At 35.4% G+C, this 26905-nt stretch overlaps 2 pseudogenes; one reads left to right on the top strand and one right to left on the bottom strand.

The window, feature by feature from the left end:
* The first annotated feature begins 3373 nt into the window (after positions 1–3373).
* LOC148586266 (disease resistance protein RPP13-like) lies at positions 3374–12442 on the top strand (annotated as a pseudogene).
* Positions 12443–16600: 4158 nt separating this feature from the next.
* Positions 16601–18948, bottom strand: LOC132178033 (zinc finger BED domain-containing protein RICESLEEPER 2-like; annotated as a pseudogene).
* Positions 18949–26905: the final 7957 nt, after the last annotated feature.

Genomic DNA, 26905 nt, shown 5'->3' with positions numbered 1-26905 from the left:
TTTTTGTCTTATTGAAATTTTTCACAAAAGAAATGCACACAAATGAAAACAAATGAAAAACAAACAAAAATACAATGCAAAAAAAAAAAAAAAAAAAAAAAAAAGCTTAAATTGAGATTACAACGGGCAATAAATGAATGTCTTTTAGCATTAAACTTTCATCATATCTTATAGGTCTCACAACAAAATAATGATTTAGTTTAATAACTACTTCTAGGTTTTCACAAGACATTACATATTCATGAACATTTGATTAGTAAGTAGATAAAAATCTTGGTGGTCCGCACACAACATTTCATCTATAAGCCTTTCAAAAATCATGATATATGTTTCTTAAAAAGTCCTTTATGAATATGCCTCATAACAAGAATCTCAAAATTAACGGCTATGATCATCAAAAAAAAAAGAAAAAAAAAAAAAAATGAAGTGGATTCCTGTAATGGGTTTCGAATCTGTTGTGGGTTGGATTCCTGGAAGTTTTGTGAGATTGCAGTTATGGGTCTTTCCTCTGTTTGGGTAATATTTTATTTCCACCATCTGTTTTGGTACTGTAATTTCTATCTCTTTCAAAGTCTTTCCTCTGTTTTGCTTCTTGAATTAATGGGTGAAAATTTGGTTGCCTTATTGTCGATACCCATGGAATTTGTAGGTTCAATTGATAGACCCATGAAATGATTTCTTTTGGGTTTTCTTTTTCTCCTTCTGCTTTCCATTTTTGTCGTAGCTTTAGGTGCTTTTGTGGGTTTTGTGTATGGATTTCTGAGTATCTTTCTGTTCTTCTTTTGCAATATTTTTGAGAACTGCATTAGGATCAGGGGGCTTAAGTCAACTCAAGTTAAAAAGGTTGAAAAGGTTATGAGTTTGGTTAGTCATTTTGCTTAATTCGGTGTTTTTGATGGAGATGAGTTTTATTAAAAAATAAAAAAAAAATAAAAAAAATAAAAAGCATATTATTTTCATAAAATAGTGAAAAAAATTTAGATAAGCTGAGGAATAAGTTTTCGAAAATTAGTTAATTAAAATAGCAAAAATAGATTTTGGTTTTTCATTTTGCATCGAAAACGGACTAAGCCATCATAAATGCTCTTACCTTTCCCCTACTCACCAACTGGACTTCCCCCTATCAAGAAAAATGGATATCTACCATTTAATATATTTAATATTTTGTAATTTGTAATAGTACAAAAAAATTGATATAAACATAATTCAAGATGCAAATTAATAAATATTTCATAACCCATTAGATATATAACACAAATCATTCTAAGCTTCTAATTCTAGGAAAAAAAAAAAAAAAAAAAAGCTACAGTAATTTATGGCTTTGCTACAATTGCTAGGCTCGCCAAATTCTTTTTTTATTCACCTGAATGTTTTAGTTTTGAAAAGTGTTTGAGTGAGATAAGGTTTTGTGATGCTTTTGTGTATTGAATTATTTTTTAATGATTTATTTTGAGATTAAAAATAAAAATAAAAAAAAAAAAAATCAAGCAAAAAATCAAATACATTATTTTTTAATGTATCCATCCCTTGGAGAGGGGGGTGGCTTGCCAGAGGTGGGGGTGTCCCGTGTGGCCATGCTAGCCCATAGGGTAGCTGCACGCCATCCCTGGCCACCTCTTGACCCTCCTATGGGCGGAAACAGATTCTTTTCATTTCATTATATCTATTTAGTGCAACTAAGAGAGCATACTTGTCAAAAATATTTTGCCCAAAAAATAAATGGACAATATTATCTTCCTAAATGCACTAATGAATCTTTTTTATTTCATGTGCAATAGAAAGGATCCTTTTTGCCCATGGGCTGGGGTGGCTTCTCCCCAAGAGGCAGTCACCTTTATTTTATTTTATTTTTTTAAAGTAATTTTTAAATTTGATATATTTATATATTTTTTAATCTAGAAAATAAGGGTGTTATAGCAATATAATTAAAAAAAGTGGCATTTTTGACACACTTTGATAATTTTATGTATTACTTTAGCATACTTATCCATTAATGCAGTTAATTTTAAAATAACAGTTAGTTTAGGGAAATTTTTTATATTTTTCCCTTGTTAATAGTATAACTTCATGGATTAATTTTGTATTTTTTTTTAAATGAATATAAAAATGATAAAGAAAATATCTAAATAAAATAGAAAAATATTTAGAAATTGAAATATAATGTTTTGTAAAATGAATAGTTAAAATAAAAAATATAGCTAAAAGCTGGAAAAACTTTGCCTAGGCTAGTGCTAATGCTCTTTGCATTGAACTAGTTATTGCCACGCCAATCTTAAAATTTGTTAAAGTTATTCTCGAAATCTACCCTGCAACTATAGCATTTTTTAAAAAAATTTAATTAAGGAAAATGCTAAGTGTTCTTCTGGTGTCCTTCCAACTGTGATGTGACTTTTAAAATCACCAATAGATTAAAAATCAATAATGACAATCTTAAATTCAACGATAATTTTAAAAGTTACATCATATTTAAAGAATACTAGGAGAATACTAGAAGAACACATAGCATTTCCCATTTGTTATACTCTCCATATATGGAGAAGAAAAAAAAAAGATGATATTAAATAAAACAATAGATATAATATTATTAAGACTATAATTTCAATAAAGTAGTGAAAAAATTGAAAGGGTGGGATGTGGGGTGTTTTTTAAAAAATGAGTTGTTTTTATTTTTATTTTTATTTTATATTTTTAAGACAAAAAAAGAAAAAGAAAAAAGAGTAGTTAAAACATAAACAATTGAGTTTCTAACTGAAAAAGTATTTTAAAAGTTATTAAAAAATAAATACAGTGGAGAAATATTTAGAGTGTGATGTATGGTATTTTCAAGAAGTGAGAAGCTAAATTAGAAAAAAAAATAGGATTGATTGTTAATGTATTTTGGAGGTATATATTTTTTGTTTTATATTTAAAAAAATGTGTTTTAGTATAACATACATGTACACTTTTTTAATATGTTGAAAAATGTTTTATGTATTTTGTATTTTAGGTTGTTTGTCAATTATTATTATTATTATTATTATTATTATCTTGAATTATTCTTATTTTGTGGAAGCAACGTGGAAATAGTGTCCACTGTTTTTTTTTTTTTTTTTTTTTATTTATTTATTTTTATATATCCAATGTTCTTATTTATTTTTTGTTTTGGTGATTGTCCACTGTTCTTATTTTGGAGAGTTGCTTTCCATATCTCTTCTTGTCTCTCAACAGCTACTCGATCTCCATGTTTGAAATGTGAAGCACTGTTGTTAATTTTGAACCTGTGGGTGCCTTCTCCTTAATCAATACCGGCCCCAACCAAGAGAAAATCCCCAAAAGAGAGAGAGAGAGAGAGAGAGAGAGAGAGCAAAAATAGGAGGAGGGAAGACAAGCAACAATGGCCGACAATGTCGTTAATGTTCTTCTACAGCAACTACCCCTACTCATACAAGGAGCAAGTTTCCTTTCTGAAGTTGAAGATGAAGTCAAGTCATTTCAAAGGGAGCTTGAGAGGATAAATATCTTCCTTGAGAACTCCAATGTGAAACAAGGCAAGCATGAAAATGTGAAGGTGTTAGTCAGGCAAATCACAGAAGTTGCTTATGAGGCTGAGGATGTTATCGACACGTTTATCCTCAAAGTCGAAGAACAAAGGAAGAGGAATATTGCAGGGAAGATAGTCTATGGCATTATGCATGCAAAAATGCTCCGTGATGTTGCAAAGAAGATAGAAGGCCTCAACAAAGAGATCAAAAAAATCTATGACAATATAGAAAAGTACGAAATTGAAAAAGATGAAATAAGTGTAGATACAGAAACAGAGAAGGCAATGCACAGACGTAGGAGATACGTCGAGGAAGATGAAGTGGTGGGCTTCGTTAATGACTCTTATACATTGGCGAATCAACTTACTTATGAAACAGAGAATTCAAATCTTGATGTCATTTCAATCGTTGGCATGGGTGGGCTGGGAAAGACCACTCTTGCAAGAAAAATCTACAATAATGATCACGTTAAGAGCCACTTTCATTGCCGTGTATGGGTGTATGTATCTCAAAACCAGTGAATTATTGCTTCAAATTTTAAAATCTCAGATGCCAATATCAGATGAGTTGACAACGAAACTCAAAGGGATGAGTGAGGAACATGCAAAAGTGTTCCTAGTAGAGAAGTTGCACAAATGCTTGCAAGGGAAGAGGTACTTAGTAGTCATGGACGACATCTGGAAAACCCAAGACTGGAATGAGGTAAAAGATGCTTTTCCTATAACTCCAATGGAAGCAGAATATTAATCACCAGCCGTATAAAAGAAGTCGCCTTACATGCAAGCCTTATGTTAGGGATGAACACCAATTTCAGATGCTTAGCGGAATTAATCTACCCCTCTTTGTGCAAATTAAATAGTAACACAATAGCAAAATAATAATCAAGCAAACCCACAAGCAAGACACCAAGATTTTTACGTGGAAAACCCTCCAATGCGAAGGTAAAAACCACGGGACTTAGTCTAGTCAAATCTTCCACTATCAACAATAATGAGTTTACAATTGTCTTCCCTAGAGAAATATCTAGAGGTTATCACATCATCAAGAATACATGCATTCTTGGATTAAACATAAATTCATCACCCTAAAGTGGATTCCAACAAGAATAAAGAAAGATCTCACCAAGTAGGTATTAGCAACCAAGCGATTGGAGAGGAATTCCAACAATCGACACCAGTCAATACGTAGCACTCGTCGTCAGGAGCAACACTCTAAAATTACATCAAGATCGAACCACAAACGACCTTCCAATCTCTGACGGATGTGAAAAAAGCGAAACCTTTTTTTTTTTTTCTTTTTCTTTTTCTCTCTCCCTGCGCCGCACTGCTTCTTTTTCTTCTTCTTGTTTTTCTCTTCTTTTCTATCTCTTATAAACACAAGTATAGTGTGTTAGAGTTTTACTACAAACAAAACTCTTTGTTTTGTTGTAGTCCATGTGGTCCCCACATAAGAGGGACCACCCAACAAATCTCCCCCTCCCGATTATGTGGGAGGCTCCACCAAGCCCGCCGTGCTTCTGCAAATTTCAAGCTTTTGCATAGGCAACGGTTTAGTCATCATATCTGACCCATTATCATCAGTATGAATTTTCTCAATCTGTAACAGCTTATCCTCCAGTGCATCACGAATCCAATGACACTTAACATCGATATGTTTCGATCTTGAATGGAAAGTTGAATTCTTACTGAGATGGATGGCACTCTGACTATCACACTAAAGCACATACCTCTCTTGCTGTAGACCCAATTCTTGTAAGAACTTTTTCATCCATAACAATTCTTTAGCCGCTTCAGTGATAGCAATGTACTCTGCCTCTGTGGTATACAAAGCAACACACTTCTGCAATCTGGACTGCCATGACATTGCTTCCCCTGAATAAGTAATCAGGTACCTTGAAGTAGATTTTCTAGAATCAATATCCCCAACCATATCTGCGTCTGTAAACCCATCAAGCACCTGTTGACCACTGCCGAAGCACAAACATATTTTCAAAGTACCTCTAAGATACCTGAGAATCCATTTCACAGCTGCCCAATGTTCTTTGCCAGGATTAGAAAGGAATCGACTGACAACTCCAACTGCATGAGCGATATCAGGCCTCGTACACACCATGGCGTACATCAAGCTACCCACGGCTGATGCGTAAGGCACTTTCTTCATTTCATCTTTTTCTTTCTCACTTGTAGGACTTTGCTTTGAACTCAACTTCAAATGTTCTGCAAGTGTAGAGCTCACCGGTTTTGCCTTGCTCATGTTGAATCTGTCCAATACCTTCTCGATATAACTCTCTTGTGATAGCCACAATTTTCCTTTCTTCCTATCACGAGAGATCTTCATACCAAGGATATGCTTTGCGGGTCCCAAGTCCTTCATAGCAAAGGACTTACTCAATTCTTTCTTCAATCTGTCAATTTTACTAGTGTCACAACAAACAATCAACATATCGTCCACATATAGCAAGAGAATAATAAATTCTCCATCAGAGAATTTCTTCACAAACACACAATGATCTGCTGTAGTTCTCTCATACCCATGATCAACCATAAAAGAATCAAACTTCTTATACCATTGTCTCGGTGCCTGCTTGAGTCCGTACAAGCTCTTTTTCAACCGACACACTAGGTGTTCTTTGCGTTTAGCTGTGAACCCCTCTGGTTGCTCCATATAAATTTCCTCCTCCAAATCACCATGAAGGAAAGCAGTCTTCCCATCAAGTTGCTCGATCTCCAAATTCATTTTGGCAGCCAAACTCAAAACAACTCTGATAGAAGACATCTTTACCACGGGTGAGAAAATTTCATCAAAATCAATGCCCTTCTTTTGACCGAACCCCTTCACAACTAGTCGCGCCTTGTACCTTGGCTGTGATCTGTTTGGTTCAATCTTGCATCTGAACACCCAGTTATTCTTGAGTGCTCTCTTACCCTTAGGCAGTTCCACCAAATCATATGTGTGATTCTCATGCAAGGATTTCATCTCGTCTTGCATGGCTTCTAACCATTGATTTTTCTGGTCATGTAGCATAACCTCTTGATAAGTTTCTGGCTCTCCCCCATCAGAAAGTAACACATACTCATTGACTGAATACGTTCTGGAAGGCTGTCGGTTTTTGGTAGATCTTCTCAACTGAATCTCAACGGCTGGTTCTGAAGAAGCTTGCTTTAGATGCTCTTCTGACTCCGCATTATCAATTGCAGGCTCACCATTTTCACCAACTGTATCAACCTGTTCTTCTTGTACATCTCCAATGTGTTCATCATGCATCACACAAGGAGGAATAACTAGATCCAAATCAACACGGTATTCACTGAGAGACTCTGCCTTTTTCTGATCCAAGTCTTCAATGGTTTGATCTTCAAAGAATACGACATCCCTGCTTCGTATGATTTTCGTATTAACTGGATCCCATAACCTGTAACCAAACTCGTCATGCCTATAACCCATGAAGATACATTGCTTGACTTTGCTATCAAGCTTTAACCTCTCATCTCTAGGAATATGGACGAATGCCCTGCAGCCAAACACTCTCAAATGCTCAAAAGAAACATCTTTCCCTGTCCAAACCCTTTGAGGAATGTCACCTTCCAAAGGAACTGAAGGAGAAGATTTATCAAGTCAACTGCTGTCCTCATTGCCTCACCCCAAAAATGTTTAGGCAATTTTGCATGAGAGAGCATACACCTGATTCTCTCACAGATGGTTCTGTTCATTCTCTCTGCTACGCCATTATGCTGCGGAGTCTTGGGCACAGTTTTCTCAAGCCTGATCCCATGGCTTTTGCAATACTCTTCAAACGGTCCTCTGTATTCACCACCATTGTCTGCACGGATACATTTTAACTGCCTTCCAGTTTCTCTTTCAACCTTCATATGAAAGACTTTGAACATACCCAATACCTGATCTTTGGTTTTCAAAGCAAACACCCATACCTTTCTAGAGTGGTCATCAATAAAAGTTACATAATAAAGTGCACCACCTAGTGTTTTAGTGTTCATAGTGCAGACATCAGTGTGAACTAAATCAAGAATATTAGACTTTCTTGATGAAAAAGATTTTTGAAATGAAACTCTTCTTTGTTTTCCAACAAGACAATGAGTACAGGGCGTTAGTGACGTACCTTTATTATTAGGTAGGAGCTGTTCCTTGGAGAGAATCTGAAGTCCCTTCTCACTCATGTGACCAAGCCTCTTGTGCCATAGCTCAGTGGAGTTTTCAATCTCAACAACAATCGCATCTCCCTTGACTAGTCTTGCAGCTGTTTTGTAGAGAGTGTTGGTCTTCTTTCCCCTGGCTAAGATAAGAGAACCCTTGCTCAGTTTCCACTGTCCACCTCCAAGGTAATTGTGGTAGCTTTCATCATCAAGTTTCCCAATAGAAATCAAGTTGAAGCGCATTTCAGGAACATGCCTAACATCCATGAGAATCAATTTGCACCCAATGCTGGTTTCTAGTTGTATATCTCCCATTCCCACAACTTTACACTTTGCTTCATTTCCCATCCTAACCCAACCAAAATCGCCACTGGTGTAGGAAGAGAAGAAATCTCTATGTGGAGTAATATGAAAAGATGCTACTGTATCAACTACCCACATAGATTCATCACATGCGAGATTAGCATAAGCTTCATCAAAAGCAAATACCACATCACCATCAGATGCAACTGCTGCAGTGTCTTTTTCTTCTTGACGTTCTTCGTCTTTTCCTTTCAACTGTTCCCTTTTAAACTTTCTGCAATCTCTTCTTATATGCCCAGGCTTGCCACAGTGAAAACATTTTATGTCCATTTTTGAATATGACTTTCCTCTTGACTTGTCACGACTGTCATACCTGTGAGGTTTTCTGCTTTTACTTCTCCCCCACCTTTCTATAACAAGTGCCTTTGAATAAGAAGAAATACCTTGCTCTTTCCTTCTTGCCTCTTCATTGAACATGCTGTCTTTTACTATACTCATAGTTATCACACCATTGGGAGCCGAATTACTGAGTGACACCACCAACGTTTCCCAACTGTCTTGCAAAGAACTCAACACAAGTAATGCTTGCACCTCATCATCTAATGCAAGTTTCATGGTAGAATACTCGTTCAACATTCCTTGAAAATTACTCAGATGCTCCGTAACACTATGCCCATCTTTGTACTTCAAATTCACAAGCCTTCTTATCACAAAGGCTTTGTTTTGAGCAGTCTTTCGTTCATAAAGACTCTCTAACTTCTGCCAAAGACCATAAGCATCAACTTCGTTAGCTACGTGATAAAAGACACTTTGATCAACCCACTGCCTGATATATCCAACGGCTTTCCTATTTAATTTCTTCCAATCATCGTTGGTTACAGCAACTGGTTTGACACCTTTCAACTCAATGGGGTCAAACAATTCCTTGCAATACAAAATATCTTCCATCCTAGTCTTCCAAATTGAATAATTGGAAGCTGTGAGTTTAATCATGCTATTAGATGACTCTTCCATTTAATTCACACAAGAACTCCACACAAACAATGAACCAAAGGCTCTGATACCACTTTGTTAGGGATGAACACCAATTTCAGATGCTTAGCGGAATTAATCTACCCCTCTTTGTGCAAATTAAATAGTAACACAATAGCAAAATAATAATCAAGCAAACCCACAAGCAAGACACCAAGATTTTTACGTGGAAAACCCTCCAATGCGAAGGTAAAAACCACGGGACCTAGTCCAGTCAAATCTTCCACTATCAACAATAATGAGTTTACAATTGTCTTCCCTAGAGAAATATCTAGAGGTTATCACTACATCAAGAATACATGCATTCTTGGATTAAACATAAACTCATCACCCTAAAGTGGATTCCAACAAGAATAAAGAAAGATCTCACCAAGTAGGTATTAGCAACCAAGCGATTGGAGAGGAATTTCAACAATCGACACCAGTCAATACGTAGCACTCGTCGTCAGGAGCAACATTCTAAAATAGCATCAAGATCGAACCACAAACGACCTTCCAATCTCTGACGGATGTGAAAAAGGCGAAACCTTTTTTTTTTTTCTTTTTCTTTTTCTCTCTCCCTGCGCCGCACTGCTTATTTTTCTTCTTCTTGTTTTTCTCTTCTTTTCTATCTCTTAGAAACACACGTATAGTGTGTTAGAGTTTTACTACAAACAAAATTCTTTGTTTTGTTGTAGTCCATATGGTCCCCACATAAGAGGGACCACCCAACACCTTACTCCTCCTTACTCTCTCCAATTCCTTAACAAAGATGAAAGCTGGAAACTCCTTTGTAAAAAGGTGTTCCGAGGAAGAGAATGTCCTCCCGAATTAGAAATTATGGGGAGACAAATCGCAGAAGGTTGTCATGGGTTGCCACGTTCAATTGTGGTATTAGGGGGTCTTTTAGCAAACAAAGAAAAGACACACCGAACATGGTCAAAAGTGATTGCCGATGTAAATTGGAACCTTAGTGAATGCAAAGACATTCTTGCCTTAAGCTACAATTACTTGCCTCGTCGCTTGAAACCGTGCTTCTTGTATTTTGAAGGATACCCAGAAGACTTCGAAATCATTGTAAGGGAAATGATCAAACTATGGATATCTGAGGGATTCATACAACACACTGGGAGACGGAACATTGAGGATATTGCTGACGACTACTTGGAGGAGCTTATTGATTGAAACCTGATCCAAGTGGCTACTAAGAGGTCAGATGAAGGAGTGAAGACATGTCGTATTCATGACCTTTTGCGAGACCTATGCATAACCAAGAGCGCAGAAGAGAAGCTTCTTTATGTACCTAGAGATGATAACCATTCATCTTGAAACACCTCTAGCAGACTTTCCATCCAGAGTAGAATTCTCCATCAATTCATTTCTTCAAACACCTCTAGCCCTTCATATGCTGGTTCTTTTTTGTCCTTTGAAAGCAAGTTTGGGCTGAAGTTTGAGGAAATCCATTGGAAATGGGTCCACAACAACTTGAAAATGCTTCGGGTGCTTCATTTGGAGCTAGATGCCCATTTCATTCCCCAAGAGATAGAAACATTTATCCATTTAAAGTACTTGAAGATAAGATTACGTGGTTATAAACTCAGAGCTATTCCAACTTCCATTGGCAATCTTAAGAATCTAGAAACACTTGTCATAACCACATTCTTTGAGCGTGAATGTTTGCTAAACTCGGTAATGAAGTTGCCGCGTTTAAGGAGTTTGTGTGGGGAAGTGATTTTATCTGATAACCACTCGGTCATAGCTTTGTGGAACCTCCAAGTCCTTTCCGTTCAACTATTTGACTCACAAATTGTGCATCTCATTGTTGGGGGCAAGATTCCTAATATGAGGAAATTAGGGCTAATGAGGGATGAGTACAGGCAACCATTGGGCGGATGGGATTTAGAAGGTATTTTGGCAAGTGTCAACCATTTAAGCCATCTCCAAACCTTGAAAATTAAAGATTTTGGTGGGCGCATTATCAGTCTTCATAATTCATTTCTAGAGACAATCACCAAGATAAGCTTATCTGGGGTGTCTTTAGATGAGGGTGGCATGGAAGTGTTGGAAAAATTTCCCGAACTTTGGATATTGAAACTAGAATATTGTCTTTCTTCTATCGGTCTGATCCACATGCGTGCACATTCGTTTCTACGACTCCAATTCTTAAAATTGCATGAAGGGGAAATTGAAAGATGGACACAGGAAGAAGGTGTAATGCCAGGCCTAAGGCATTTGGTTATCCATGAATGCTTTGATTTGACCATGCTCCCTTCGGAACTATGGAGTTCGACTGCCTTGAGAGGTGCAAGTGTTAAGGAGCAACTTACATTTGGCAAACGAGTTTCAGAGATTGCAGATGGAGCTTGGTTTTGAGCTATTGATTTATCCTCCTCTACATACTGACTTTTATGTAAACCCGTCGGGTAACTGCCATAAGTGGACATATATATATTTTATCTTTTCTTTCTATCCTTGACCATATGAAAATAACTCAATCTCTATCGATTCTCTTATAAAAAGGGGACACACACCATAAAATATCTCTGATTTTGACACCAAAAAAAAAATAAAAAAAAATTTTCATTTAGTTTTTTAAAAAACAAAATACTAACTTAAACATAGAAGTGTTTTCGGTCCTCCAGAGACCGGCGGATTCTAGTGACCATTTTCTCTACTTTGCAGGTGATGTATTGCTGGTCTGGCCATGGAAAAAATTGCATCAACAGTAAGCATCTTGATTTTTATTTGGCATATGTAGGAGGATTTCAAAACATAGTTTGAAAGCTGACACATAGTAATTTGAAAGCAGAGAAGAGAAGAGGACATCATTTAATGGCCACTTGAGTGCAACAAAGAGGAAGAATTATAATGAAGAGAAGTAAAAGATCAATGTTTCAGAAAATTGGAGTCTCTCTCTTGACATTTCCGATGGAGAAGATAGAAAATGAAAGCAAAAGAAGATGACAAATCAAGTGCTGGCCACCCTACGTAGGTGCAACTTCAAGAATTCTCTGAAGCTGGACATTTATATTGTAACACAATATTCTTAGACATTTGGTCTGCATTAGACATATGAGTAGAAGTCTGCAGTACACATTAAGTTTTAATTAAGAGACTTTTTATAGAAACAGGTAAGAAATTATTGGGTTTGCACGATTCTATTGATTTCTAGGTAGATTTATACATGGTGATTTAGTGCTTTACAAAGGAAAATGAATTACATAAAAACTTAAGTTGTGGTGATTTCCTTGTTGGGTTATTTAATTGTAGCCGTTGGGATTGATTCTGTTGCCTTAAAGATGGGTTTGGACGGCTCAACCCATAAAATTCAGACTATTGAAGTGCTTGCATGCTTATTAACTTGCTTAATGCATAGTGGATCAAGAGAAGACATGCTTGCATGCTTCCTTTAAGCTTGCTTTGGCTTGGAATGGGCTAGCCGTTTGTGTTGATTGAGTTTCCTTCTTGAGGGATGTTGGCCGTTGGGTGTTGATTGAGTTGCTTTGTGTGAGTTTGTTGCCTTATGGAGAGTAGATTTGAAGCGTGAGTTGCCTTTGAAAGGATGTTGTGTTGTACAATTGCTTATGTTCATTATGCCCCACAGGTGCGACAAGTGGCACATGACATTGAGCTTGGTGCGCATAAGAGAAAAATTGGATGATGCATTAATGGGTTTGGTGAATACGTCAGCCAAATTGTTTTTGTTCCAAACACACCTAGAGGGGGTGAATAGGTGTTTATCACAATATATGCAGAATTTAAAATCTAAAGCAATGAGCAATCAATCATCAAAATATGTAAAGCAATAAAGTTAATGAACAAAGATATTTTGGTAACCAAGAAGAAACCTTTTAAAAATTATTTTAAAAGCAAAACTTCTTTGGGGCAGTCAAACCTAGGATTATCACTATCAAACAGATTATCAAGAGATTACAGACACGGGAACACTTACAACCTTTTGCAAGTCCTAACTTTGTAAGAGACAACAAGTTTCCAGCTTGTTTTCCTAACTCACAGTCTTCTTCAAGTGATACTCTTTTAGTGGACCCTTTTTATAGACTTCTTCTACTCCAAAGTAGATTAAACAAGTATATATAGCTGTTAAACAAAACATGAACACTCTAAGAGAGGATGGCTCAAAGCTCATAAACATAAAATCACTCTTAGAACACAAGCAAATAAAAAAACTCAAAACACTTAGAATGTTTTTCTCTCAAATTAAGCTTCTTCTCTGTGTTCTTCCTTGATGAAAACAAATGGCCCAAGTCCCATATTAATAGGCTCAAGAGGGGTGCAATTTCAACCTTCATTTAATGCACCTTCTGATCGGCCATCCGGACGGGGCAGGGCAGCTGTCCGGACAGGTTGGGAGGTCGTTTGAACGGACTATCATTTATTGCACTGATCCGTGATTTCCGGGGAGCATTTAATTTGTTAGAGACTCTTTCTTCATCGAAGCTTCCACCATCCAGATGGTACTGTTGACCATCTGGACCGGTTGGGAGGTCGTTCGAATGGACTATCATTTATTGCACCGATCCATGATTCCAATTGAGCATTTAATTTGTCGGAGACTTTTTCTTCATTAAAGCTTCCATTGTCCGGATGGTACTGTTCATTGTTCGCACGACGTCACATTTATGGCACCGAAAACAACATTAAATATGTGGGGAAAGTTGCGGAGGACTCTTTGACTAGAGAAGCTTCCTCCATCCGGATTCATTGTTCGGACGTGATGAACAGCAACATGTATAGTATCATGAATAGTGTGAATAGTGCAATGAACAGTTCCCCCACTATTTTGGAGGCAACCTTGTCACGAATAGGCCTGTAAATGAGCCGAGCCGGTCCGAGCTTTGGCAAACTCGGACCAGCTCATTGAAATAGACCTAGAATCGAGCCGATCTCAAGCTCGAGCCGAGCTTGTAAACCCCGGCTCAAGACCGACTCGTTAGGGTATTTGACACGCTCGGGATCGCACTCGGGATCGGTAATGGGAATATGCGAGCCGAGTCGAGCCCTCGATTAGCTCGACTCGGCTCGAGCTCGAGATAGAGACTTAAATTTGATGATGGTGAAATCGAGCCCGAGCCTGAACTCGAGCTCGTTTAGAAAGCCTTTTGAGCCTTAAACGGGTAGCTCGGCCCGTTTAAGGCTCGTTACTACAATTAAGAATTATATTCAAACACATTTACAGTTCCAAAATTTTCTAAGTTAATTCCAACTGCCAATTACAAATCAGGTAATTCCAAAATGCTAATTACAAATCAGGTAAGATTCACTATAACAAGTTATATCCAAGACAAATTGTCAAATAGTACCAATGTAAAATTCAGGACAAATATAACTTGCAAATTACAATAGCATTAAAGCAGAAATTAAAAATACCTAAAATTACAAGCTTAGACAATTATATTAGGGCCTTACAAATCAAGCAACTTCAAATTGAAGAAAACAAATTAATCTACAAATAGAAGAATTACAAATCAAATTGAAAAAATTATAAATGACTGAAATGAGTCAAATGACCAAAAGCAAAAATTCATCTAAAGAGACTACTCTTCATCCTGGCCACCAACTATCCACACTAGTCCACTGTCCACACTGCATTCAATGAAGAAAAAAAATGTCTTAGATGTTTTTAACTCCCTTGCAAGATGTCAAGGGAGTTTTATCACTTAAGATTGGAGTAATTAGTAAGTATTCAAAACTGAGATGAGTAAATGCACATAAAAATTAAACATTGGAAAATGAGGATATCAGGAAACAGTATGTGTGATGTGTTCCACTTGCAGTTGACACTGACCAGCCTGGCCGTGACCCACCCCACACTGCAATCCATGTAAAATAGTACCAATGTAAAATTTAGGACAAATATAACTTACAAATTACAATAGCATTAAAGCAGAAATTAAAAACACATAAAATTACAAGCTTAGACAATTATATTAGGGCCTTACAAATCTAGCAACTTAAAATTGAAGAAAACAAGTAATCTCAACAGATAGCAGCAGCATAAAACAAATTAGAAATTGAGTCACAAGACACAAACATATAGCAGAAGCAGTAACATAAACCAGTGCATCAGGTAATTTTCCAAGTTAATTCCAACTGCCAATTACAAATTAGGTAAGATTCACTATAAGTCTATAACAAGTTATATCCAAGACAAATTGTCAAATAGTACCAATGTAAAATTCAGGACAAATATAACTTACAAATTATAATAGCATTAAAGCAGAAATTAAAAACACCTAAAATTACAAGCTTAGACAATTATATTCGGGCCTTACAAATCAAACAACTTGAAATTAAAAAAAACAAGTAATCTCAACAGATAGCAGCCGCATAAAACAAATTAGAAATTAAGTCACAAGCCACAAACATATAGCAGAAGCAGTAACATAAACCAGTGCATCAGGTAATTTTCCAAGTTAATTCCAACTGCCAATTACAAATCAGGTAATTCCAAATGCCAATTACAAATCAGGTAAGATTCACTATAAGTCTATAACAAGTTATATCCAAGACAAATTGTCAAATAGTACCAATGTAAAATTCAGGACAAATATAACTTACAAATTACAATAGCATTAAAGCAGAAATTAAAAACACCTAAAATTACAAGCTTAGACAATTATATTAGGGCCTTACAAATCAAACAACTTCAAATTGAAAAAAACAAGTAATCTCAACAGATAGCAGCAGCATAAAACAAATTAGAAATTGAGTCACAAGTGACAAGCCACAACTAATCTCAACAGATAACAACCACAGAATCATAAACAGAAATAAACAGAAATATTTCAACTAATTTTTCTGTTTTCTGTTTAGGGCCTTATAAACCAGTACATCACAACTATTCTCAACAGATAGCAACCACAGAATCATAAGCATAATTGCATAATTGCATAAACCAGTGTATGATGTCTATCCAACTAATCACAACTCAATAGCATAAAGAAATAAATATGATATTTATAAGCACATTTTTTAGATATTTTCAGGTATATAAAATGTAACAACTTAAAATACCAAACTAGTAGTAGTAACAAGCATATGAAAATGTGGCAGCTTTTAACGAAGTTTCTTAAAAGCGGAGACAAGGAGCCAATGAATGAATAATCACTGCAAACACAAACAAACCAAAAATATTGTTAGCAAATTTTTACTCCCTTTCATCTAGTTAGTCAAAGACACAAAGTCTTTGACCTTTAATAAACGAGTCAAGGGAGGTCCAAATAATCAAATTTTCAAATAAAATTTTTGCTGCAAAATGAAAACAATTAAATGAACAAGGAAGAAAGATATTACCTCAACATGCTCAAATGATCAAGAGAGTTTCCAACAAAAGTACAATATGGCACATTGGCACTTAAACATTTCAAAATAAAACATAGTTATCAAAATACTAACTTAATAAGCAAAGGGAGACCGAATCCAAACATTTCAAAATAAAACATAGTTATCAAAATACAGACTTAATAAGCAAATGGAGACTGAAACCAAAAATGAAGTGTTCAAATTACAGACTTAAAGAAGTAAAGGATTGGAATAGATTGTAAATTGTAATAGTAATACACTCCCTGTCTGAAATTCTGCATCACATCACATTTAGGTAGTTGAAGTTGTAGTTGTAGGCAACTCCACTTCAACCAATTTCTACAAAAACAAACACAAATTTAATATGGCCAGTTCATACATAAATAAAATTTAGTAAAACTCTAAATAGTCTAAATACATAAATTGGAAACAAAACTTACATCACCAGCAGATTTTCTCTTGATGCCATGAAGTGCTCTCACCCAATCTGAACCACATAAGAGCATCTGAACAGTGTCAGGGGATCATGATGCTCTATGGGGTTCAATAACCCTACTACCAGCACTGAAGGAGGATTCAGAAGCAACTGTACTTATGGGAACAGCCAAGGTATCCTTTGTCATTCTAGACAATATACGGTACTTCAAGGCATTGCATTTCCACCATGCCAAAGCATCAAAATTTGTTTCCATATATACTCCATTCCCATTCTTACCACAAATGTAAACATCCTCTTCAAGATAAACATCCAAATCTGTTTTAATGGGCCGGATGATGTCACTACTTCTTATATGGTCAGCAAACCTTGATCGACCTTCAGAAATTTTGGACACCACATCTCCAACAATTGCACATGTGGAAGAACAAGAAGGAACATTTACTTGGGCAAGTTGGGCAGTTTCTTGCAATATACAAGCCGTATGGGCAGAAACATACGACTCAAATAACTCTTTCAGAACTGCCAACACATTGTTAATGTGACTACAAGCTTCGGTCAAAGGATAAATGATAGGGAAACAGAAATTGATCAACTTCATCTTTTATCTAGGATCCAAGACAGCAGCTATGGACATCAACAAATTGCTATCACCCCAATACTTATCAAATTTGTCAATCATCCTACTTGCCATTGACCTCATGTACTCATTCCTATCATCACACTTGATCATCAAAACTTCTTTCATCCTCCAAACCTCAGGTAAATACAGATTTGCAGTAGGGTACTCACTACCAGAAACAACATTGGTTACATCATTGAAAACTGACAAAACCTGGTTCACATTACCCACCATTTCCCACTGTTCTAGAGTTACAACCCACTGAAATGCTTGCTCAACTCTATGGTACCTAGGGAACACTTCTTTAAACTTAATTGCAGTGTCCAACATCAAATAGGTGCTGTTCCAACATGTCGGGACATCTAAAATCAGCTTCTTACAGGGTAAATGCAATCTCTTTGCTATCTCACTAAACACATTCAACCTACTTTCAGACGCCACATTATATTTTATCCCCTGCCTAACATCATCTATAATACCCCTAATTTCAGCAAGCCCAGATTGCACCAACAAGTTTGTAATGTGTGCACAACACCTAACATGAAACAACCGACCCCCAACCAACAAAGCATTCTTCAACTCAAAATCATCTTTTATAATTCTAATTGCAGGATCATTAGCTGAAGCATTATCAACAGTAATGGTTTGAATTTTATCCTCTATGCCCCAATCAGAAAAACAATTCCTTAATGCATCAGCAATCACAACACCAGAATGTGGAGGAGGTACATTGCAAAAATTTAAAATTCTTTTTTGGAGGCACCAAGTTGAATCCACAAAATGGCAAGTCACCACCATATATGACACTCTTTGACAAGAGGTCCACATATCGGTGGTGATGTTCACCTTGTCAACCAATTTCAAAAGTGTTCTCAGCTTCCTTTTTTCATTTTGGTAAGTGGTAATGCAATCATTCCTAACGGTTGCACGGCTTATTTTTTTCCAGTGGGGTGTGCAGGCCCTCATGAACTTATTAAAAAGTTCATGCTCCATGATATTAAAAGGGTACTCGTGAAGTAGCACCATATGAGAAGCAAGTTCCCTAACCCTACTCTCTTTGTAACTAAAACTTGTCAAACTTCCCACACCATCATTGTCACTGCTAGGCTCAAATGACAAAGTACTTTGCTTTTTTGAACTACTAAACTCAACATATCTTACACATGAAGTCAAATGCTTATTTAGGGTTGAGGTAGTACTAGATTTTCCAACAGCAAACAATCTCTTACACCAATTGCATTGTGATTTTTTAACCCCCCCTATTGTAACTGAAACAAAGTCATTCCAGATTTTGGAAGTCTTTTGGCTTTCCTTCTTTTGATATTGTCCATTCTCACTCAGGCCACTTCCATCCCCATCCCCATCCCCAGCCCCTTGGCCCCCATCCCCAGCCGCAGCCGCAGCCCCATCACCAGCCTCATCCCCACCAACAGCAGGACAACCAGTGTTAACAGGTTGGCTTGGGTTATTTTCAGTGCTACCAGACTCAACAGATACAGGTGTAGGGATCACAGTACCTGTATCATCAAGTACATCAACTTCAATACCTTCCAATTCCATAGACTGACTCGTAATCTCCATAACTGTTAATTAAAAAATTTAATTGATGAGCAACTTCAATCTTTCTATGTTCAAATTTCAAAGATGGCAAAATTTTACACACAAATAATTCATAGTTGTTCTAACCCTAAACAGCAAACAAGAAAAAATTTCATAGTTGTTGTATCCCTAAACAGAAAACAGGAAAATCATTCATAGTTGTTCTAACCCTAAACAGAACATAGGAAAATAATTCATAGTTGTTCTAACCCTAAACAGAAGACAAGAAAATAATTCAAAGTTGTTCAAACCCTAAACAGAAAACAGAATGCATTTGTATCCATAGTTGTTCAAACCCTAAACAGAAAACAGAAAAAATAAGTTGAAATAGTTGTTCTAACCCTAAACAGAAAACAGAATGCATTTGTATCCATAGTTGTTCAAACCCTAAACAGAAAACAGAAAAAATAAGTTGAAATAGTTGTTCTAACCCTAAACAGAAAACAGAATGCATTTGTATCCATAGTTGTTCAAACCCTAAACAGAAAACAGAAAAAATAAGTTGAAATAGTTGTTCTAACCCTAAACAGAAAACATAATGCATTTGTATCCATAGTTGTTCTAACCCTAAACAGAAAACAGAATGCATTTGTATCCATAGTTGTTCAAACCCTAAACAGAAAACAGAAAAATAAGTTGAAATATTTGTTCAAACCCTAAACAGAAAACAGAAAAAATAAGTTGAAATAGTTGTTCTAACCCTAAACAGAAAACATAATGCATTTGTATCCATAGTTGTTCAAACCCTAAACAGAAAACAGAAAAAATAAGTTGAAATAGTTGTTCAAACCCTAAATAGAAAACATAATGCATTTGTATCCATAGTTGTTCAAACCATAAACAGAAAATAGAAAAATTAGTTGAAATATTTGTTCAAACCCTAAACAGAAAACAGAATGCATTTGTATCCATAGTTGTTCAAACCATAAACAGAAAACAGAAAAATTAGTTGAAATATTTGTTCAAATCCTAAACAGAAAACAGAATGCATTTGTATCCATAGTTGTTCAAACCATAAACAGAAAACAAAACAATTAGTTGAAATATTTGTTCAAACCCTCAACAGAAAACAGAATGCATTTGTATCCATAGTTGTTCAAACCATAAACAGAAAACAGAACAATTAGTTGAAATATTTGTTCAAACCCTAAACAGAAAACAGAATGCATTTGTATCCATAGTTGTTCAAACCCTAAACAGAAAACATAATGCATTTGTATCCATAGTTGTTCAAACCATAAACAGAAAACATAAAAATTAGTTGAAATATTTGTTCAAACCCTAAACAGAAAACAGAATGCATTTGTATCCATAGTTGTTCAAACCCTAAACAGAAAACAGAAAAATTTAACATAGCAAGTTTTTTTAAAAACCTCAAGGCTCAAGCAATTTCCAAAATCCAATTCGGATTGTAGCTTGCAAATTCGATAGACCTTCCCCCCTGAAATTAAGATATTAGAAACATTAGTTTACCAAATACCAAATTTTGAAACAGTCAAAACATAATAAACGGAATAAATAAAAAAAACTTGCCAAAATTTAAATAGTTAGGAACTAGGGTTCAGGAGAAAAACATAACTTAAATGTAGAAGTCTGAAGAGACTAAGAGAGGCTCTTCAGATTCTCAGAAGTCAGAACTTTTTCTCTTGTTAGCACTTAGCAAGAAGCCAGAGCAAACAAGTTCAAACTTATTCAACTGAACAACCAGAGTGACTTGCATCCATCATAGGTTCATATCGGAGTATAAAAGGGCGATGGGGATTGGGGGGGGGGGGGGGTTGGGACTTGGGAATGAATAAAAAAATAAACCTATGATGACAGAAAGTCCAATACTCAATTGCCATTTCTGTCACAGTCAGATCAAGAGCCATCGTGTTTGTCTCTGCCGTCGGTATGAGCTAGGGCTTGGAGAAGATAACCTAAAAAATTGAAAATGTCACCAAACAGTTGAATGACTAGACTTACAGAAATTAAAAATTGAAAGAACACAAAAAAAAGGGGGATTCGGATGCGAGATTAGACGGTATAGGAGAAAAATTAGTATCCTTTTCTGGTTTGAGTCACGCGATATCTGAAGAGAGTTTCTCTCACAAAACTAGTACGACTGCTTAGAACGCCATTAGATCAATATCAGATGATCCATCAACGGCTCGATTGAGAATCTGAAAGGAACGGGTTGTTGGAAGGGGTTGAGAAGGATTGAATGCGTGCATTCAACTCCCCAACGATGATGGGAGATGCATTGAATGCTCACAGCAGGCTGCATTCAATGGACCATCTCTCTTGCCATCACCCTAGTAATGTAGCCCTAAAACCAGTCCGTCAAACAAGAAACAACTCTCTGGTATTGCCGTAGACTCGTAGTGGTAACTCGAACTCTTGAAGTCTGGAAAGACTGGAATGAAGAGAGAGATAGAGAGCGACGAGGGTGAGTCAGTGAGAGACGAGAGTGACGAGGGTCGACTGTCGAGGACTCGAGGGTGATGGACTGATGGTTTGAAGTTTGAGTGTTTGACTGGTTAATGGTTAGTGTCTTAGCGGTTTCTGGTTTGGTTTAGATTTTAGAAACGCTCTGTTTCAATCCCAACATCCCAGCCGTTAGATTTGCGAAAATATCAAAAAATTTAATAAATGAACGGCTGGATTTGGAGAGAGAATTATTTAATTCGATTTGGGCGTGCCACATGTCGAAACCTTTAGTTTACCAAAAAATTATTCACATGCGGCCGTTTGTATTTGGATCTGGTGTGCTTATTTAGTACAGTCCGTCGATTCTATAAAAATCATCAAGATTTAATTTCACTCGTTAGATCAAAGCACTCATGCCATGCTTACGGAGCTTGCGATACACCATATAACTCCCACGCGATTAAGTTGATTATAGCTGGCTTCCATTAAACCCATCCAGCGGCCAATATTTCATCAAAAATTTTGGATGGCTGAGATGGCTTGTGGTCATACCGAGACGACTGGTACACTGTCAGTCTCGATGACCGTACGTGCGTGTGAGATTACAACCGTTGATGAATTCCTCGAGTGCGATGGGGGGTTTTAAGTCGTTCGATCATCTCATCCAGGGGAAGCTTACGAAAATTTGGATGCACCCAATAAATCCCACGCGAGAAATGGCCAACAGCTGGCGTCTACTACATGCATCCAATGGCTGAAATTAAATCAAAAACAATTGGACGGCTGTCGTCCATTGCGTGCAAACCAAGAGTCTCATAAATGTTGTCAGACCCGTAGACCGTGCGTACGTGGGGGAGATTTTGAGAGTGAGTGTATCGTCCGCGTGTGTGTGTTGGTGAAACCGGTTTGATACGTTACCCAATAAATAATCTTGACCATTTATTTTAATCATTATTTTATCATTCAATCAAAAACGTTAGATTAGTGGGCTCATAGTGTTATGTGCAACACTATATAACTCTCACCTTCGTAATGGATTACAGCTGTATTCCATTAACTAAATCCAACGGCTCAAATTAAATCACATTGAATCGGACGGCTATGATTAAATATCTAAAATTTCAAAAATTCAAATAATCATAAAAATCTAGTGTGGGTAATTTCAGGTGAGCTCGTCTCTTTAGTTATCCAATAAATCATCTAAACCGTTAAAATTAAATACAAATTTATATAAATTAAATCTTAACCGTTCAATTAACTAAAGTGCTAAAGAAACCGTGTGTGAATAGTAGTGTAGTACTACATAGTTATTATTATCATTAATAATTTAATACTAATTTACCAAACGGTTGAGATTCTTAAGAGTTGAGATTATTATTATTATTAATACTAATTAAGTCATTATTATTATTAACACTAAACGGTTGAGATAATGAGATTCTTGAGAGTTGAGATTATTATTATTATTATTAATACTAATTAAGTCATTATTATTAATACTAAACGGTTGAGAATCTTGAGAGTTGAGATTATTATTATTATTAATACTAATTATTATTATTAATACTAAATGGTTGAGAATCTTGAGATTAATATTATTATTATTATTATTAATATGATTAATTGATTATTATGAATATGATTATTATTATTATACTATACCCTTGATCTTAATTGAACCTATGTACACACATTAATATGATTATTATTATTATTATTAACTTATGAATTAGACATTGGACATTAAACCTATAAATAATAATATAGTCTATACTCTACACTAACTTAGTTATATACTTATACTATACTCTTGATCTTAATCAAATTAATTGTACACACATTAATTGAACCTATGAATATGATGATAATTATTATTATTATTTACTTATACTATACCCTTGACCTTAATCAATTAATTGTACACACATTAATTGAACCTATGAATATGATGATGATTATTATTATTATTTTTAACTAATTAATAGGACATTGAACATTAAACCTATAAATAATAATATAGTCTACACTCTACACTAACTTAGTTATATACTTATACTATACCCTTGATCTTAATCAAATTAATTGTACACACATTAATTGAACCTATGAATATGATGATAATTATTATTTTTATTTACTTATACTATACCCTTGATCTTAATCAATTAATTGTACACACATTAATTGAACCTATGAATATGATGATGATTATTATTATTATTTTTAACTAATTATTTGGACATTGAACATTAAACCTATAAATAATAATATAGTCTATACTCTACACTATCTTAGTTATATACTTATACTATACCCTTGATCTTAATCAAATTAATTGTACACACATTAATTGAACCTATGAGATGATAATTATTATTATTATTTTTAACTAATTAATTGGACATTGGACATTAAACCTATAAATAACCTATAAATAATAACATAGTCTATACTATATACAATGTTAGTTATATACTTATATTGTACCCTTAGATCTTAATCAATTAATTGTACACACATTAATTGAACCTATGAATATGATGATGATTATTGTTATTATTATTTTTATTATTGACTAATTAATTGGACATTGGACATTAAACCTATAACTAATAACATAGTTTATACTCTATACAATGTTAGTTACATTATTATACCATACTCTTGATCTTAATTAATTAATTGTGCACAAATTAATTGAACCTATGAATATGGTTATTATTATTATTGTTATTGTTATTGTTAACTTATGAATTGGACATTGAACATTAAACCTATAAATAATAACATAGTCTATACTATATACAATGTTAGTTATACACTTATACTATAGCCTTATATCTTAATTAGTTAATTGTACACACATTGAACATATGATTATTATTATTATTATTATTATTATTATTATTATTATTTTGGAATTGGGCAATGGACATTAAACCTATAAATAATAACATAGTCCATATAATATTAGTTACACTATAGCCTTACATCTTAATTAGTTAATTGTATACATATTGAAGTTATGATTATTATTGATTAATAACATGTTTAATTATTTTGTTAGTTACATTGTCGTGTGGGTTGGGTCGGGTCGGATGACAAACGGGTCGAGCTCACGAGCCCTAAACAAGTCGGGCGAGCCGGGTAATTTTCGAGCTACACGAGTCAAGCTCACGATCCCTTAACGAGTTTGGGCGAGCCGGGCGATTATCGAGTTAAACGATTCGAGCTCACGATCCCTTAACGAGCACGGGCGATCTCGACTTAGACGAGTCGAACTCACGAGCCCCCATAGAGCTTACTCGAGCGAGTCGGGCATGTGTCACTAGCTAATCGAGCGAGTTTCAGCAGTAACGAGCGAGCTAATACAGTGTCGAGCTCGAACTCGGGTCGAGCTAAGTCGAGCGGGTATCGAGCAATCTGTCGAGTGTGTCGGCTCATTTACAGGCCTAGTCACGAACAAAGTGAAAATTAATCTCCATGTGCTTGATACAGACACAGAAAGTGGAGTTTCAAGAAAGATATATGGCACCATTGTTGTCATATCACAGGGTAGGTGGTGTAGGGAGAAAAGTGCCAAGGTCGTGAAGAATGGATAAGAGCCAAATGAGTTTGGTGGTAGTGGTAGCAAGGGTTTGGTATTCAAATTTTTAGTGTTGGAATGATAGAAAACTCATGAAAGAACAAAGGAACGCTACGAAGAGTGAAGGGATTTTTTACAAAACAAAACAAGTGCAGGAAAAGTGAGAGACTACAAAAGACAACATCATTACCAAAAACTTACAACACTTCATAAACACAATTACCAAAGTAACACAAGTACCAAAAACCTTCACAAAAAGACATAAAAACAAATTCCTATCAAGGCTTATGTGTACGTATATGCACAATAGCCTTATTTTATTTATAGGTGGCATCTTTTTCGTGTGCTATGTGTTCACCACGCTTCTGATGCCTTTTATTATTGCTGCTAACTATCAAAAACTCTTGTTAGCTTTTTGATGACTAAGTGTGAGCTGGCAGATTTTATTATTGATGGATTTGTCTTTTGCAAGGGTCCACCAAGCTTCTATCTGATCTTCAATCTTCCATAGCATTGATTAAATTAACATATTCTTCTCTGTCTAAAGAAGTTGAAGAAATAAAGCTTTGGTTGTCGTCTAGCATACATAGGTGTTCTATGTCATCAGTCAATAACTCCAGTTCATACGGTAAATCAAGATTTTTTCTTGTTGCCATATTGTCAAGTAGCTTCTCTGCTTCTTCAATTTGTTCTTGACTCTGAGGGTAATCAATTGGAACTTCAGTAACAAATAGCCATCTACCATCTATTGTCATGAATTTTTTAAATGGTGAATCTTTAATTTCTTTTGCTTTATCGGAGAGAATAACTAGACTTTGAGCCTAGTAGTCCATCTCTTCAACATAAACAAGACTTAGAGTATCTTCCATGTTTTTTTCTTCAAATTCTTCTTCATTAGAGGCCTTCAGTACCCAAATCGATAACGCTGGAAGAATTTTTCTCAGACTCTCCATCCTACTGAACTTGTTATCCAGAAGGTGAAATATGTGCCCCATTTTAAGTTTCTTACTAGATAAGATAACATAGTCTTTATCATAGTAGGAAACTGGCACCATTGTTCTGCTGCTAGGACTTGAAAAATCACTTGATTAGTGATTCCCCATTCTATATCTTCAACGAACCATTCTTCACGATTTATGAGAATTGTCAACTTCGAGATTCCTTCATGAAGATTAATTTTTTGATGGCTACGATTTAAGATCGTTTTGATCTTGACTCCCTGTTCTTCAAGTTTTTCTTGAATCATTTGAAGGACATCATGAGGAAGTAAACATTTTGCTTTTTCAAATAAAATAATTCTCCTTGCCTTTTGAATTTCCGGATCTAAAATTTCAGTATCCAAAAGATCAATTATGCAAAGAAAATTATTCAATTTTGGAAAATTTGTTTCTTCGTCCCATTTTGCCTGTTTGAAAAAGATAAACATAAAGATTTTTGAACTTTTCTAATTTTGCTATTTGGTCAGATATTTTTTTCTGCCAAACAACTTATATGCTGTCTGAATCTCCCATTTTGGTTTAAAATTTGGGACTTTTAAACACCATTGAGTTCATTGTATATATCTCTCGGGATTCCAGGATTATAAAAAAGGTTATGGAAGAAATTTCATAAAAAATCTCTCTAAAAAAGAAACCCCTATTTTTGAAAAATTGAAAAAGGATAAGGAATTCATCTGGACTAAAAAAAAGATTCAGAATTAATAAAACAAATCAAAAATGATTAAGAAGTTTTACCAGAAGTCTATTTTCCTCGAAAAGGAGATAAACTTATTCTTGAAACGTACAGATGCTTCCGACAATTGTTGGGGATGCGTTTTAAAAGCAATTCCAAAAAAATTATGGACCGAGTACGAACCCCCTACTCAGCAGTGTCATTTAGGAATTAGAGCCAAAAAAAGACCCTATTCCTAAGAAACTTAAAAAATAAGAATTGATATGTGGTTAT

Source organism: Corylus avellana, chromosome 4 (genome assembly GCF_965113065.1).
Source record: "Corylus avellana chromosome 4, dhCorAvel1.hap1.2, whole genome shotgun sequence".
In the NCBI taxonomy this organism is placed as follows: Eukaryota; Viridiplantae; Streptophyta; class Magnoliopsida; order Fagales; family Betulaceae; genus Corylus; species Corylus avellana.
Note: the sequence above shows the minus strand (reverse complement) of the source record. Positions and strands in the feature narration are given on the sequence as shown.